The sequence below is a fragment of the Coenobita brevimanus genome, chromosome 103, assembly GCF_032717465.1.
Source record: "Coenobita brevimanus isolate Jiangsu-jjx chromosome 103, ASM3271746v2, whole genome shotgun sequence".
Taxonomy (NCBI): domain Eukaryota; kingdom Metazoa; phylum Arthropoda; class Malacostraca; order Decapoda; family Coenobitidae; genus Coenobita; species Coenobita brevimanus.
Genome location: NC_137056.1, coordinates 14,955,466 through 14,970,207, shown reverse-complemented (window position 1 = coordinate 14,970,207; position 14,742 = coordinate 14,955,466).

Below are 14,742 nucleotides of genomic sequence, written 5' to 3'. Positions count from 1 at the left end.
CTGGACGGAGTTACGAAAAGGGATAAAGGTAGAAAGCAGGATGATGATTCCTACCAGGAACTGGTGGAAATGGAGACTTACAATATGCTGGTGGAACGAGTGTAGAGATTAGAGAAGGCATTTCAGAGTGAAATGGATAAAATTAAGAAGCAGTTGCACATGCAGAAGGAGGAAAATGAAAAATTAGTAAAGGAGGTCAACAAGAAAGACACAACAATAGATGAGCTGTCAAAAGAGGTGGGTACAGTTAGAAGGAAGATTAGTGAAATGACAAGCACAATTGTCAATCATGAGAGTATTATGGAAGAGTTCAGAAATGATAATAAGGCAGGCAAGCACACTGATACATCATAGCAGTGATACTGAGGAGTGGTACATAACCAGGAGGGAATAAAAAGGAGGAAGGTAGTAGAACCAAGTCATGACAAGTATGTAAACAAGATGATTAAGTTGATGTACTCAAATGTAGATGGAATGGTATCTAAATTATTAGAGATGAGTTATTACATCAGAGAAACTGAACCACATACTATATGCCTAACTGAAACAAAATTAACAACAAGGATATCAAACGACATCCTAAACTTAGAGGAATACAGTATATAGAGAAGAGATAGGAACTTAAAAAAAAAATGAGGAAATATAATAGTAAAAAAGAAAAATCTAAAAGTCAAAGAAATAGAACTAGAGATACCCTTACAAGTAGAAATGATTGCAGTAAAGATCAATACATCTGAAGGGAAAGTAACAGTAGCAAATTTATATGTACCACCCAGTTCAAACACATGGGAAAGAGACGAATATGAGAATCAGGTGGAGAGTACAATTCAGAGTTAAAGAGCATTTCTACATAGAATGAAGGAGAATCGGAAAGAATTATACAAACTAGAGATTTTAATACAAATATAAATTGGAATACTCTAGTCTAGATATAATAAGCCAAGAAATCTGCTGGGGACCAAAAGCTCCTAGATCTCGTGCAGGAGTTTTTCATACCGCAACATGTAAGGGAATGCACCAGAAAAAGAGGACTCGATGTACCCTCAGTGCTAGATCTTATATTTACTAGGCAAGAAACGATATTGGCAAATTAATGTATCACCCTCCATTTGACAAAAGCGACCATGCAGTACTAAATTACAACTTCAGGATTGCATATGACATAGTTAACAGCAATAAAAGTTACAAAAATAGCCTATATTATAAAAAGGGAAACTACCATAACCTAAAGAAGTGCTTCTTAGAAATAGCTTGGGAAAAGGAGCTTAGAGGACAAGATTTAAATGTTATATATAAAAAAATTCTGTGAAATTTATGAAATAGGAGTCTAAAAGTACATACCACAGCACAATGAAGCAGGAATGAAAATAAAGAAAAGGTTCAATACAATATGTAAAAAATTAAAAGAAAAAAAGAGACTTCTTGTGGAACAAATACAGAAGACACAATAGTGAGAGGGCATATAAGAACTATAAACAGGCAAAAAACGATTAAACAAGAATTGGGAGGAAAGCCCTAAGACAGTTTGAGGAAGACATCATAAATAAAAGCAGTGATCAACCGAAGCTGTTTTACAGTTACATCCGAAGCAAAACCAAAGTTAAAGACAATTAATACAATCCACTACGGGCAAGGGGATCATCTATACACAAAAGAAGGATACTTATGAAGCACTAAAAAAGAATTTCCAATCAATTTTTACAGAAGAAAAATTTTTTTGAGAGGGATGATATGGAACATGCATGCCCACACATATTACCAGATATACAAATATCAGAAGAGAAATACAGGAGGAATTAGGTAAAATATACAAAGGAAAAGCAAATGGTCCTGATGAAATTTCATGCTGGGTGCTACATGAATGTGCAAAGGAGTTAAGTAAACCATTATCTTTAATATTCAAGGAATCCTTGGGACACGGTAAACTACCTGATATTTGGAAGAAAGCAAACATTGTTCTCTTATTCAAGAAAGAGAATAGACAAAATTCACTCAACTACCGACCAGTATCACTAACCAGTGTTGTAAGCAAGGTATTAGAAAAGCTGATAAGAAAAGTTTGGGTAAATCATGTAGAAGAACACAATATGATAACAGAAAGACAGTTTGGTTTCAGAAAGGGAAAATCATGTGTCACTAATCTGTTGAGCTACTATGATAGAGTAACAGAAACATTACAGAAAAGAGAAGGATGGGTGGACAGTATCTAGTTAGATTAAAGAAAGCATTTGACACAGTACCACACCAAAGACTTATATGGAAACTTACCATCAAAGAGGAACCTGAGGCAAACTGTATTGTTGGATGCAAGATTTTCTCAAAGAGAGGGAAATGAGAACAGTACTAAGGGGAAATTACTCATCATGAAGGGAAGTGACTACCGTAGTTCCTCTGGGCTCAGTGCTGGCACCAGTTATTTTTTTTAGTGTATATAAATGACATAGCAACATTGGAAATGAAAGCTATCTAAATATGTTTGCTGATGTAAAAATACAAAGGAGAATTACTAACACAGACTCCTGGAGAGAGCTACAAGAAGAATTAAAGAAACTTCATAAATGGAGCAATACATGGCAAATGGAATTCAATGTGGTCAAGTGTCATGTAATTAAGTTTGGAAAAAGACATTATTGGGATTACAAGTTAGGCAGTAAAATCCTACACACATCAGAAAGAGAGAAGGACCTAAGTGTGATTATCAATAACAGACTATCTCCGGTTGACGACATCAGTGAGAAGGTATGAAACATGTATATAATGCTTGCAGATATGAGAATAGCATTCACATACATAAATAATGACATGCTAAGAAAGATAATATCATTCATCAGATGAACCCTGGAGTATGCATCAGTAGTCTGGAGTCCTCATCTCAAAAACAAATAGATAAGATTGAAAAAGTTCAACGGGCCGCTACAAGATGGGTACCAAGCTTAAGAGATCTAAGCTACAAAGTAAGACTAGGAAAACTGAATCTACCTACACTACAGGAGAGAAGGAATGGAGGAGATATGATTATGCTATATAAATGCATATCAGGGAAGGAGAAAATAGACATAAATGATTACATAACTTATGGGGATGCATCAGCAAGAGGACACTGCAAAAAACTGCATAAAATGAGAGGCGATGAAGACGGAAGGAAATTTAGTTTACCAAATAGGGCAATTGATCAGTGGAATGCACTGCCGAATGGAATAGTGTGCGTCAAAACTGTTAATAATTTAAAGAATATGTACGATAAAAATGGTTTAAGACACGGGACAGTACGAGCTTGACTCATTCCTGTAAAGATACAATTGGGTAAGAACAATTAGTCAAGAACACACACACACACACACACACACACACACACACACACACACACACACACACACACACACACACACACACACTGGTGCTCGCGCGCGTCTATCGAAAAAATCCCCAAGTCTGGCTTCGCGAACATAGAGATGAAAATTTTAGACAACTTTTGGAAAATTAGAGAAAACTACAGACATTAGGCGACAGAAGAATAAAGAAAAATATCGACACTGGAGGCCATTGTAAAGTCTGTCTACCCGCCCACCAACTGAACTTAAAAAGTGTATGAAGACAGGCAGTGATAGTTTTTAACACATCCTTAACATATTACGAGGAACTCCTTTGTAATTAATGTAAAGCGTGATTCCCTTTATGTTGAAGGTTTGGTTAGGAGGTATTTGATTATCTCCCAATCCCCCACCCCCCTTCTCTCTCTCTCATAATGTCTATCTATCTATGTATACTGATATCTGTCTTTAACTGTCTAGCTATCTATCTGTCTATCTATCTATTTACCTATTTGTCTATAAATAATCCTGTGTGTGTGTGTGTGTGTGTGTGTGTGTGTGTGTGTGTGTGTGTGTGTGTGTGTGTGTGTGTGTGTAGTTGCAGCCAAAATTGGAAAAAGGATTTTTACGAAACTTGGATGGATGGTTGGAAATGGGTCCTTGATGGCTATTTCCAATTTCATATCGATTGATATTTTGTGAAGGGGTGTTTTGGTCCGTAATAATTGTCTCCATTGGTGTTGCAATACGCACTCGTGGAGGAGACGGCGGGTGCATTTCCGTAGAGTTTCATGCATCTTGAGAGAGAGAGAGAGAGAGAGAAGGGGGGGGGGTGCTGTTCATCTGCACTCCATGTCTGTCAGTTCACTGGTGCTATAAACAGACTATCTTATTCAGGAAAAAATGGTGGCGATGGTGGTGGCTGTGATGATAATGATGGTGGTGGTAGCTGTGATGATAATGATGGTGGTGGTAGTTGTGGTGGTGGTGGTGATGATAGCTGTGATGATGATGGTGCCGGTAGCTGATGCGGTGGGGTTGGTAGCTGTGATATTGATGGTGGCGGTGCTAGCTGTGGCGGTGGTGTTGGTGTAATTGTGGTTGTGGTGGTGGTGGTGGTTGCAGTGATGATAATGTTGATGGTGGTGGTTTTGATGGTAACTGCGATGAAGTTTTGTGGTAGCAGTGAGAGATTTGGCGGTGGTGGTGGTGGCTGTGATGGTGTTGTTGCTGGTGGTGCTGATAGCTGTTCAGAAACGGCTCTCATTTGGGTAAGTGCTTTACGTCCCGCACTTGCTCCACAGTGAAGTGTGGGTCAGAGACGTCTCTAATTTGGACAAGTACTGAGCAGCCCAACAAGACGTGAGGATAGGATCTCTCTCTCTCTCTCTCTCTCTCTCTCTCTCACACACACACACACACACACACACACACACACACACTCGCGCGCGCGCACGCGCATGTGTGTGTGTGTGTGTGTGTGTGTGTGTGTGTGTGTGTGTGTGTGTGTGTGTGTGTAACCGGACTTATGTCACCCTATATCTCTGCAATCAAGAATTACTAGTCTTTCTGTTCAGTAAGCACCAGTCATAACGTGTTCCTCTTATTTACTGGCTACGTTTGTAACTCCTTCACTACAATTTTTTCGTTTACATACCATTCTTACTACAGATCTTTTCCACTTGACGTCACGAGTCATGTAACTTCAGTTTACGACGCCACACTGGACGGCAAATTGTTAGATATCTAGAGAGAGAGAATTGCAGAATCCACAATGGTATCCAACTGTTGTGCCTTCGGCTATAAGAAAAGGCAGAAAACTGGAAGTGGGGTACACTGCTACCAATTTCCAGCCAATGAGGAAAGGCGACAGTAGTGGGTAGCTGCCGTGAAGAGGGAGAATTGGCAGCCGATTGCCTACTCCCGGCTCTGTAGCAAGCATTTCATACCAGGTAAGCCGATGATTTATGAGCAGACACGGGCTTATTTACCATTCGTAGCAGTTGCAGGTGTCATGGGATATTCTAATTCTGTTAATGTCACAGAGCACAAGGGCCACATGGCCATGTTATGCATGAGAAAAGAGGGGGAGGGTCCATGTCACAGGCCTTGTTTTGTTATTATTCCAGAGTTTTACCCCTAAACCAAATCGGACATAGCACTGATGATCAAGAATGTTAGATGCGTAAGTAAAACCGATTAAATTACGTGTTAGGTCATACTTAACGTTATGTTAGGTTAGGTAAGGAGGTTAGGTTAGGTTATAGTTGTATTTTTATTTTTTCAATGTTTTCAGTGTGAGTCATATGAAACTGATATTTGTGTCATGGTGGATGATTTTAATAATAGTGCAGTACAGAACATTGTTCAACACTTCACTATAAAATTGTTATATACCACTGTGAGCCTGTGTGCTAAACAATGTTTCAATTACAGCTGAAGCATAATTACTAGTAATGCTGGGGAAGCGCGGTAGCTCAGTAATAGGGTGTTGGGCTTGTAATCGTGAGGTTACAAATTCGTCCCCTGCCCGCTGGCTGCTGTGCTGGGAGGGGTAGCGCTCTCCTGTAACCCTAGCAGGGCTATATGATCTGATCTGATGAGGTCTAGCTCGGGGATAAATTCCTTTATTTTTATTTATTTTTTACTAGTAATATTATTTATACTTTTCTATTTTATTTAGAAATGAATGGTGCTCCACAGACGGCAAAACCGTCAATACATGCTCCAATTAAATTTACATTTTTCACTTAGTAGATAAATACTGATGGATGGGGTCGCCCATCATCCACTCTCACAATGCAGAGATGCCATATGATCTCTACAATGAGCAACAAGCCAAATGGTTTCCTGTACCCAGGAAACCATTTATATACTACGCTGGGTGGTAACCATATAACCGGATGGAAGGGTAAAGTGTCCCCCAGATTCCCCTATCCACAGTCACTTAATCATAGCAGTTGTTTCAGAGAGCCTTGGAGGGCCCAATACCTGCCCAGGGCCCCAACCAAATGGGCAGACTCGCATGGCCATGTGGAAAGTGAGAGGCGTGAATGAGGAGAGCAAGAGGGTGGAAATGGTGAATGTGTTCAAGGGTGCGAGATATGCCGTGATGGCATTGTGTGAAACGAAGATGAAAGGGTGTGAAATGGAGGAGTGGGAGGGTGTGAAATGTGTAAGATCGGGCACGAATGGGCGAGGAAGATGCAAGGAAAGGGTTGCCTTGTTGATGAATGAGGTGTGGCAGAGTGGAATGAGAGACTACAAATGTGTCAGCTCGAGGTGTATGTATGTCAAGTTCAAGTTTGAGAAGGTGAAAGTGGCGGGGATTGTAGCATATGCGCTGTGTGGGGACAGGAGTGAGAGAAAGACAGGTTTTGGGATGAGCTGGATGAAGTAGTGGGAGAAATGCCCAGGAGCTATAAGGTAATCATAATGGGTGATATGAATGGAAGAGTAGGCACTGGTCCTGAGGATGACATAATGGGTTGTAATGGAGTACCAGGAGAATTTGATAATGGGAAGTGACAAAAAGATATGTGTCAGGAGAGGAGGTTGTGCATTTGTAACTCGTATTTCAAACACAAAGATTCACATAAATGTACATCGTATAGAGGGAAAGGGGATCGTGTTGAAAGAAGCCTGATTGATTATGTGCTCGTAAAGAGGTTGATGATGGGAATGGTTGCTGATATGACGGCCGTGAGAAGACGATGTGGATGTCCGTGTCCGTCAGATTACATGATTGTGATATGCCAGATCAAGCTGACAGGAGTGAGGTGGATCAGGAGAGAGAGGAGCAGTCAGGGAGAAAGACTGAAAGATGAGAAGCTGAGAATCAAAGAAATGGCAGATGATTTCAGGACCAAAGTGGAGGAGGAGTTAGAATTCAATGAATTGGAATGAAATGAATCTGGACAGCCTGTGGAATACATATAGGGATTGCTTAGTTAGGAATGCTAAAGTGGTGTGTGGTGTGGCAAGAGTAACAACAAAGAAGAAAGGTACAGCATGGTGGGATGAGGAGGTTGAGCAGTGGAGGAAAACGGGTAGAAGTGGCTAAAGTGGTTACAGGACAGGGGTTCAGTGGAAATAAGAACTGAATACTGAGAGCAAGAAGCACGTAAAGAGACTAGTGAAGAGGGAAAAGGAGGTGGTAAATGATGATCTAGGAAGAAAAATGAATGCAAACTACTCTGAAAATAGGAAGTTATTCTGGAAAGAGGTGCAGAAATGTAGAAGTGAAAGCAGAAAGAAATGTAATGGTGTGAAGGATGTAGATCCATGGGGATGAAGTAAGGACCAGATGGAAAGAATATTTTGAAAACTTGATGAATGGGAATAGAGAGAGCAGAGCGGCTGTAAACATGATAGGTTTTGGGTGTGTGCAGAGAAGGAATGCAGCGCCAGGAGACGTGACACTGGCACAGGTGGAGAGTGCTGTGAAGCGGCTGAAAAATGGGAAAGCAGCTGGGTTTGATGAGGTGTATGCAGAGATAGTTAAGTGTAGTGGATTGAAGTGCTTGTTGGAGATATGTAAGAAGGCATGGATGAGTGAAACTGTTCCAGCAAAGTGGAACAAGGCTGTGATTATACCCATGTACAAAACTAAAGGTGAGCGAAGTGAGTGCATGAATTATCGTGGCAGAAGTTTATTGCGATAGGGAAAGTATATGGAAGAATTATTGTAGAGAAAGTAAGAGAGATATCAGAAGTCCTAGTGAGTGATGAACTGGGTGGCTTTACTGTAGGAGTGGCAGAGGATGTGTGGATCAAATATTTGCAGTGAGACAGATAGCAGAAAGGCTTGTGAGAAGGACCATAAGGTGTTTATGGCATTCATGGATCTGAAAAAAGCATATGACAAAGTGGACAGAGAAAGATTATGGAATGTTTTGTGCATGTACGGTGTAGATGGTAAGCTGCTGGGTGCCATCAAAAGTTTTATGATGGTAGTGACGCATGTGTTAGGGTTAATGGGCATCTAAGTGAATGGTTCACGATCGGTGTGGGCGTGTGACAAGGTTGTGTGATGTCCCCATGGTTGTTCAATATATATATATATATATATATATATATATATATATATATATATATATATATATATATATGGGGTGATGAGGGAAGTAAAAGCACGAGTAATGGAGAGGGGGATGGCGTTGGTAATGAATGGTGATGGATGGAATATTTCAAATTTGTTGTATGCTGATGATGCAGTATTGCTTGCAAATACCAGACAAGAACTTGGTAGGCTAGTGCAGAGTTTTGCCGATATCTGTGAGAGTCGTGCCTTGAGAGTAAATGTAGAAAAGAGTGATGGTTATTGAGAGAGAAGGTGACTCCCAGTGCGATGTTACAGTGAATGGAGAGAGAGACTGGAACTGGTGAGAGAGTTCAAATATCTGGGTATAGTGATAGAAAAGAGAGGAAAATGTGCAAAAGAAGTGGAAAGTAGAGTGACACAAGGAAGAAAAGTAGCTGGTGCAATGAAGGCTTTGATAAGAAACAGAGGCCTGAGTGTTGCAGCTGCACGAGGCTTAGACCTACATGGAATGTTAGTGCCAATATTAACATATGGATGTGAGACTATGGTGTGGCATGAAAATTAAGTCAAGCGTAAGAGCAGTCGAGATGGGACTGCTGAGGAGTGTATGTGGAGTACAGAAGGTGGACAGGATACGAAATAATGTGACTCGTGAAAGATGTTGGTGTAAGGAAGTAGGTGGACACCAGAATCGAAGAGAATGTACTAAGATGGTATGGTCATGTGGAGAGAATGGATAAACAACTGAGTGGTGAAAAAGGTATATCTGAGCGAATTTGAAGAGGGAGAAGGCGAAGTAGGCTAGGCCAAGGAGAAGGTGGCGAGATATGGTGGATGAGTGTGTGAGGAAGAGAGGTTTGGAAGTTGGTGAGGCTAGGGAACTGGCAAGAGATCGAGCTGACTGGATGAATGTTGTGAGAAGTGCATGATCAGGGCTTTGGCACCCTTTTTTAACGTGGCAGCGTCCGGACTGACTCTATCAGATACGTTTGTGTGAAGCTACAGAACGTGGTGAATGTTTTTGGCGTATCAGATAAAGCCAGGATTCCGGGGGCTTGAATGATGAGTGAATGGAGCGTGATCCATTGGACTGGGCAAATTTGGGCTGCCTGGACTTTGCTACTCCTCACCCTACCCTAAGGTGGGAAAGGAGGTCTGGATGATGATCATGACAAATAAGAGGATAAATAATGTACTTATATCAACAGCCCCCCTATATTTATCTTTTACCAGGTATGTAGCTACTAAGATTATTTTATTTTTTAAATATAAAATGTAAAACCATTAAAACTATATTTTCGAAGTCTTTTAGTTTTATGTTGTGGTACTCATCAGCAGGGTATACAGAAAATGACCTTAATTTAAATTTGTGCCAATGTTATGTTTCAGTCTAATGTAAAAGTTAATTTCAGCAGTAAATTTGACAGTTTTGGCTTATGCTACCAATAATGCATTTTATGTAAAACTACTTTAAACATACAGTGTATAGGCTGCGTGTATGTATCTAGGCCTATAATTACTGAAATTTCCAAAATAAGTAAATTTTTTGGTAATTTTCCAGAATTACACCCAACTCACATTGATGTTTTATAGTGTGATTAATTAGAATCTGATATTCATTTCTGTCGGAAATTACTTTTTTTTTATTTTTTAATAATTCCGAACCAAGGGTAACCCAACCAACCTAACCTAACCTAACTTAGGACCTAACTTGAAGATTAAGAAGAGAGGATAACTGCAGTAGGCCAATAGGCCCATGCTACACAGCTTCCACAAGAGTGAGACTAATTTACCCTGCCTTAGGGTTACCATACGTCCGGATTTAGGTGTCAAAATCTTCGTCCGGGAGGAATTTTAAAAACTCTCCAAAAGTCCAGAATTTCAGTATCCATCACTTTTTCCCGAAAAAAATTAATATACCATTAAACTCTGTAAGGAGAGAGAGAGAGAGAGAGAGAGAGAGAGAGAGAGAGAGAGAGGCCGTCGTTGTTTCCGCCAGCTGTTAAGTGTTGCCAACTTGGCTGGTTTAGTGCTAGCAGCTAGATATAATGTCTTGCTTATTCCTGTTCTTCAGCCACGTTTTTTTTTTTTTTTTTCATAGTGCTGTTATAGCCATAAAATAAATGGTACTTGCACACAATTGCTGGCTTAGTTTTCATTGTTACACTGTAGCATTTGTTATTCTTATGATCTTATCCTGCACCTAGTTTTAGTATTTTTCATCTAGCCAGCTCTGTACTTTGCCTGATTTCCATTTATACTGTAAACAGATTTAAGTTTGTGATACAGTACAGCAGTATATATATATATATATATATATATATATATATATATATATATATATATATATATATATATATATATATATATATCATAACGTCAACGGCCCAAAGTGTGTGTTGGGGGGCGGGGGGAGCATAGACTTCAGCGTAGGCGTCCGGAATATTGACCGCTCAGATATGGCAACCCTACCCTGCCTACAATAGCCCATGCTAGGCAGCTCTCACAGGAGTGTGACTACAAGAATGACAAATTTTGTATGCAACCCATAACTGTCATACGCTTATCTAGCCTATGCTTGAAACTTTCTAAATAGGGGGCAACAACTAGGGTACATCACTGGGAAAGCTATTCCATTCGTCAACTATATACTCGATTTCCAGTCAGTGTACTGTATACAAACCCTCCCCCCTTGGCCCCACGTCAATAAAATAGGTTACTGATTACCAAACGATTTACAAGTACCATATGTCAGTTCCAGCTATTTACATTGCACATATACGATATGACAAGTCTACCTTGAAGGATGCTCCGGAGAACCTTGATGGGGTGTTTACCAAATAGTGATAGAGATCGTCATATCTGAGATCTGCTTTCGGTCCCCAGTCCCTGAAACTGGTGAATTTCTCACTAGATATTGTGAAAGGATCTAGCCCCAAACAATTTATCTTGTTCCTGTACAGATCTTGGTGGCGTTGATTCAGATTTCTGCACATATCTGACAGTTTCATCTTTGACAGCTCCGTCTGGACAGCCATTACTTCGAGGAGTTTGCCGCTCAGTATGGAGTTGTAAACAAAACCACTGATTTCTGTGACGTCACTGGAAAAGGTCTATTACTGGACTACTGGGAAACCTCTTGCCGTGAAGTTACACTCTTTCAACAAGTAGAAGCACAAAGAGAGTGCAATACCCTCACGCCCATCAGTGGGGTGCTTTCAAAGCTTGTATCCGATAGAAGGCACTGCAGACTCCAGTTTAACACAGTCTGCGCTGTTTAAAATGCCTATTTCCCATCGTTAAATATATACACAGTTGTGTGAAACTGTGAATCACAGTAATGTCACATACCATAATATAATACAAACAGGAAACGTAATTATAACGAAGCGTGAATAGTTTTTTCTATAATATACGGAAATGAAATATTTGCTGGTGGCAGCCCCACCATTTTATTGGTCCTGTAATATTGCATTTCTAATAGGTAGTGGAAGTTTGGTTCTTATTATGTAGTTGGCTCAGACTGTAAATTAAGCCTAATGAGTATTGAAATGCGTGGCGTACAGCATAGTGCCCCCTGAAACGAGATGCATGGTGTACAGCATAGTGCCCCCTGAAACGAGATGCGTGGTGTACAGCATAGTGCCCCCGGAAATGCACTGACACCCCCACCCAGAGCCCAGGGAGTAGCCACAGCCGAACCACGGGATGCCGTGCGACAACGGCATAAGTCAGCCCAGGCCGTGGGCCCCTTTAACACCCAGCCGTCGCACCGTCACCCTAGCAGGAAGAGGACACTACCTTCGGGGAGTGGGACTGCCAGATCAGCTAGGGGTGGAGCTGCTCATTCAGCTCCAGACAGCGCCCCTCAGGATATGGCCTACTGCCGCTCCTGCCTTCGCCAGACGGCGGATTGCCGCTCCGAAGGTGTTTCTCCCGAGTCGGCCTATTGCCACTCTTCCATCCGCCAGAAGGAGACGGCCTACTGCCGCTCCCGCCTTCGTCAGACCGTCGATTGCCGCTCCCAAAGTGTTGACCCGGAGTCGGCCTACTGCCGCTCCTCCCCCCAGCAGAAGGAGACGGCCTACTGCCGCTCCCGCCTTCGTCAGACGGCCGATTGCCACTGTGAAGGTGCTGCCCCAGAGTCGGCCTATTGCCACTCCTCCCTCCGGCAGAAGGAGACAGCCTACTGCCGCTCCCACCGTCGTCAGACAGTCGATTGCCACTCCGAAGGTGTCTAGAGGTGCGCTGATTCCCCCACTCAGGCCATGGCCAATTGCTGGGCCTTGATGCCTCATAGTTGCGCCCTTGGGCAGCCACGGCCAATTGCCGGGCCCCATGGCCAAAGAGAAGTGTCGACAGTGTCATCGCCCCAGCTTGAGACAAGGGCCCGGACCTCCAGTATTGGAGAACCCCAGCAAGGCCTTATGGCTTCCCCTGGTCTCCGCTCCCTACACCTGGCCCTGGAGAAGACCCACCTGACGGACCCTAGTTCAGGTCAGTGCCACAGCCACTCCCTGACGGCGCCCCTCGACTCTGGGGACCGCACCCCTTAGTCACTCCAGACCCTCCCCAGAACGCCCGGGCGTAATCTTTCCACGCCCACAAGGCGGCGTAAGACCACCTCCGGCCGAGACCTGCGCCAGAGATTCTTGGACCTGTTCGGCCCGTCCTGAGGGCCACACTCCTGAACCTAGCCCGGAGACTGCGGGCTCCTTTGCCACCTGCAGCCCTGGATGCGAGAGGACACCCTTGCGAGCCGTCCCGTGCCCTCTCGGCACGCCCTCCCTTGGCGGTGCCCCTATCCCAGCAGAGTTGTCGTCGGCGTGTCTCCCTGCTGCCCCCACTATATGAGTGAATCATGTTAAGTGTGGTGTTGCTCCAGAACTAGTGAAGTGACTTATGCTAAGTGTGACGTTGCCCCAGAATTAGTGTAACAGTGATACAGTGACTTAATGTATGTTGAATATCGGGTCGAGTGAAATCACGGGTGGATGAGTAAAGACGAGTGCAGAAACTAAGTTCTGGTGAATCAGACTCACGAGTGATGCCCTTGCAGAAAACCAGTAAGATTACTCCCCCAAGAAATCCTCTGTAGTAAAATGCACCCATGTCCTTTGTTACAAGAAAACAGTAGAGAAAGTGTCAATAATATTCTCCCACTTGTATTACCGTAAACACAGTGAATTTCCAGTGTCCTCCACTCTCTCTCTTTAAGAATCTCCTCCCAGCGGCTAGCATGAATAAGGAATAGAATCAGTTGTCAAAACCCCTTTGCTATTAGAAAATGCTAAGTTTGAATTAATAATACTTACTCTCTCACAGTATTACTATAACTCTGTTCTGACCCACCGCGAATCACTCCCCTCGCTCCCCCCCTTGGGAGACTCACTCCCCTCTTTCCCACGTGCGCTTGTATTCTCTGTATACCTGTGCACTAGAATTTCTGTGTTGGCATCAGTATCAGTTAAGCCAGTGTCCTGTGAGATACTAATATCCTAGTTAAGGTTTTATTTCTTTCCCATATACTGTGTTGTAATATCTGCTGTTTTTGTCCCGTGTCTGACTGTGGTAACATACGTATAAAGGTTATTGCCTGGAGTTTTTGTGTTCTACCTCTCTTTATTGCACTAAGCCCCGGTCTCGAAAGAGGACCCCGCTACACGTTAGGTGTTCTAGGACCGAGGAGTCGGGCCTTTTTCACCTAGCATTACACTGGTGGCCAGCAGTGGTTCTTGACCCGGGCGTAGAAGAGAGGTAGTGAAGGAATATTTGGCAAAATGGCAACTAACCGGCATGTACAGTTACCCAAGTCTGACCCCGACCAGTACGATATACACGTATCTCCCAATAATCAAACCCTTACTGGATATTGGCTTTGATAATGAACAACAGAAAATTGCAGTTACACTTCCACTATTGGGCAAAACGGCGGCAAACATAGCACCGAAAATCGTCCCGGAGCTCACCTGGCAGAACTTTACAAAGTTCGTTGTTCAAGCCATCACCCCATCATTAGGGAGAGTGGTGGCACTATTCCAGCTGGATAGTCTAAAATTTGACGGGAATCTAGATGATACCCTAACTCAGGCGAGACGCCGAGTCACCGCTGCCTACCCGGAGGCAGATGAAGAAATCCGGGAACAACTCATGTTTCATACACTCCTCAGGATTCTCCCCCCAGTTTCCATTAAAGAACATTTCAAAATATACAAACCGGCGGGAGACCTGGATAAAGATATCAGTTTACTGAGGCACCTTCTAGCCATCCACGCCACCCCTCAACGCATCGGCAAATAAATCAATTCCCCATTGATCTCATCACCGTCAACCCGTGGGAATTTTCTCCTTGCCGCCACGGATGCCCGATCCACGACATCCGTGAGC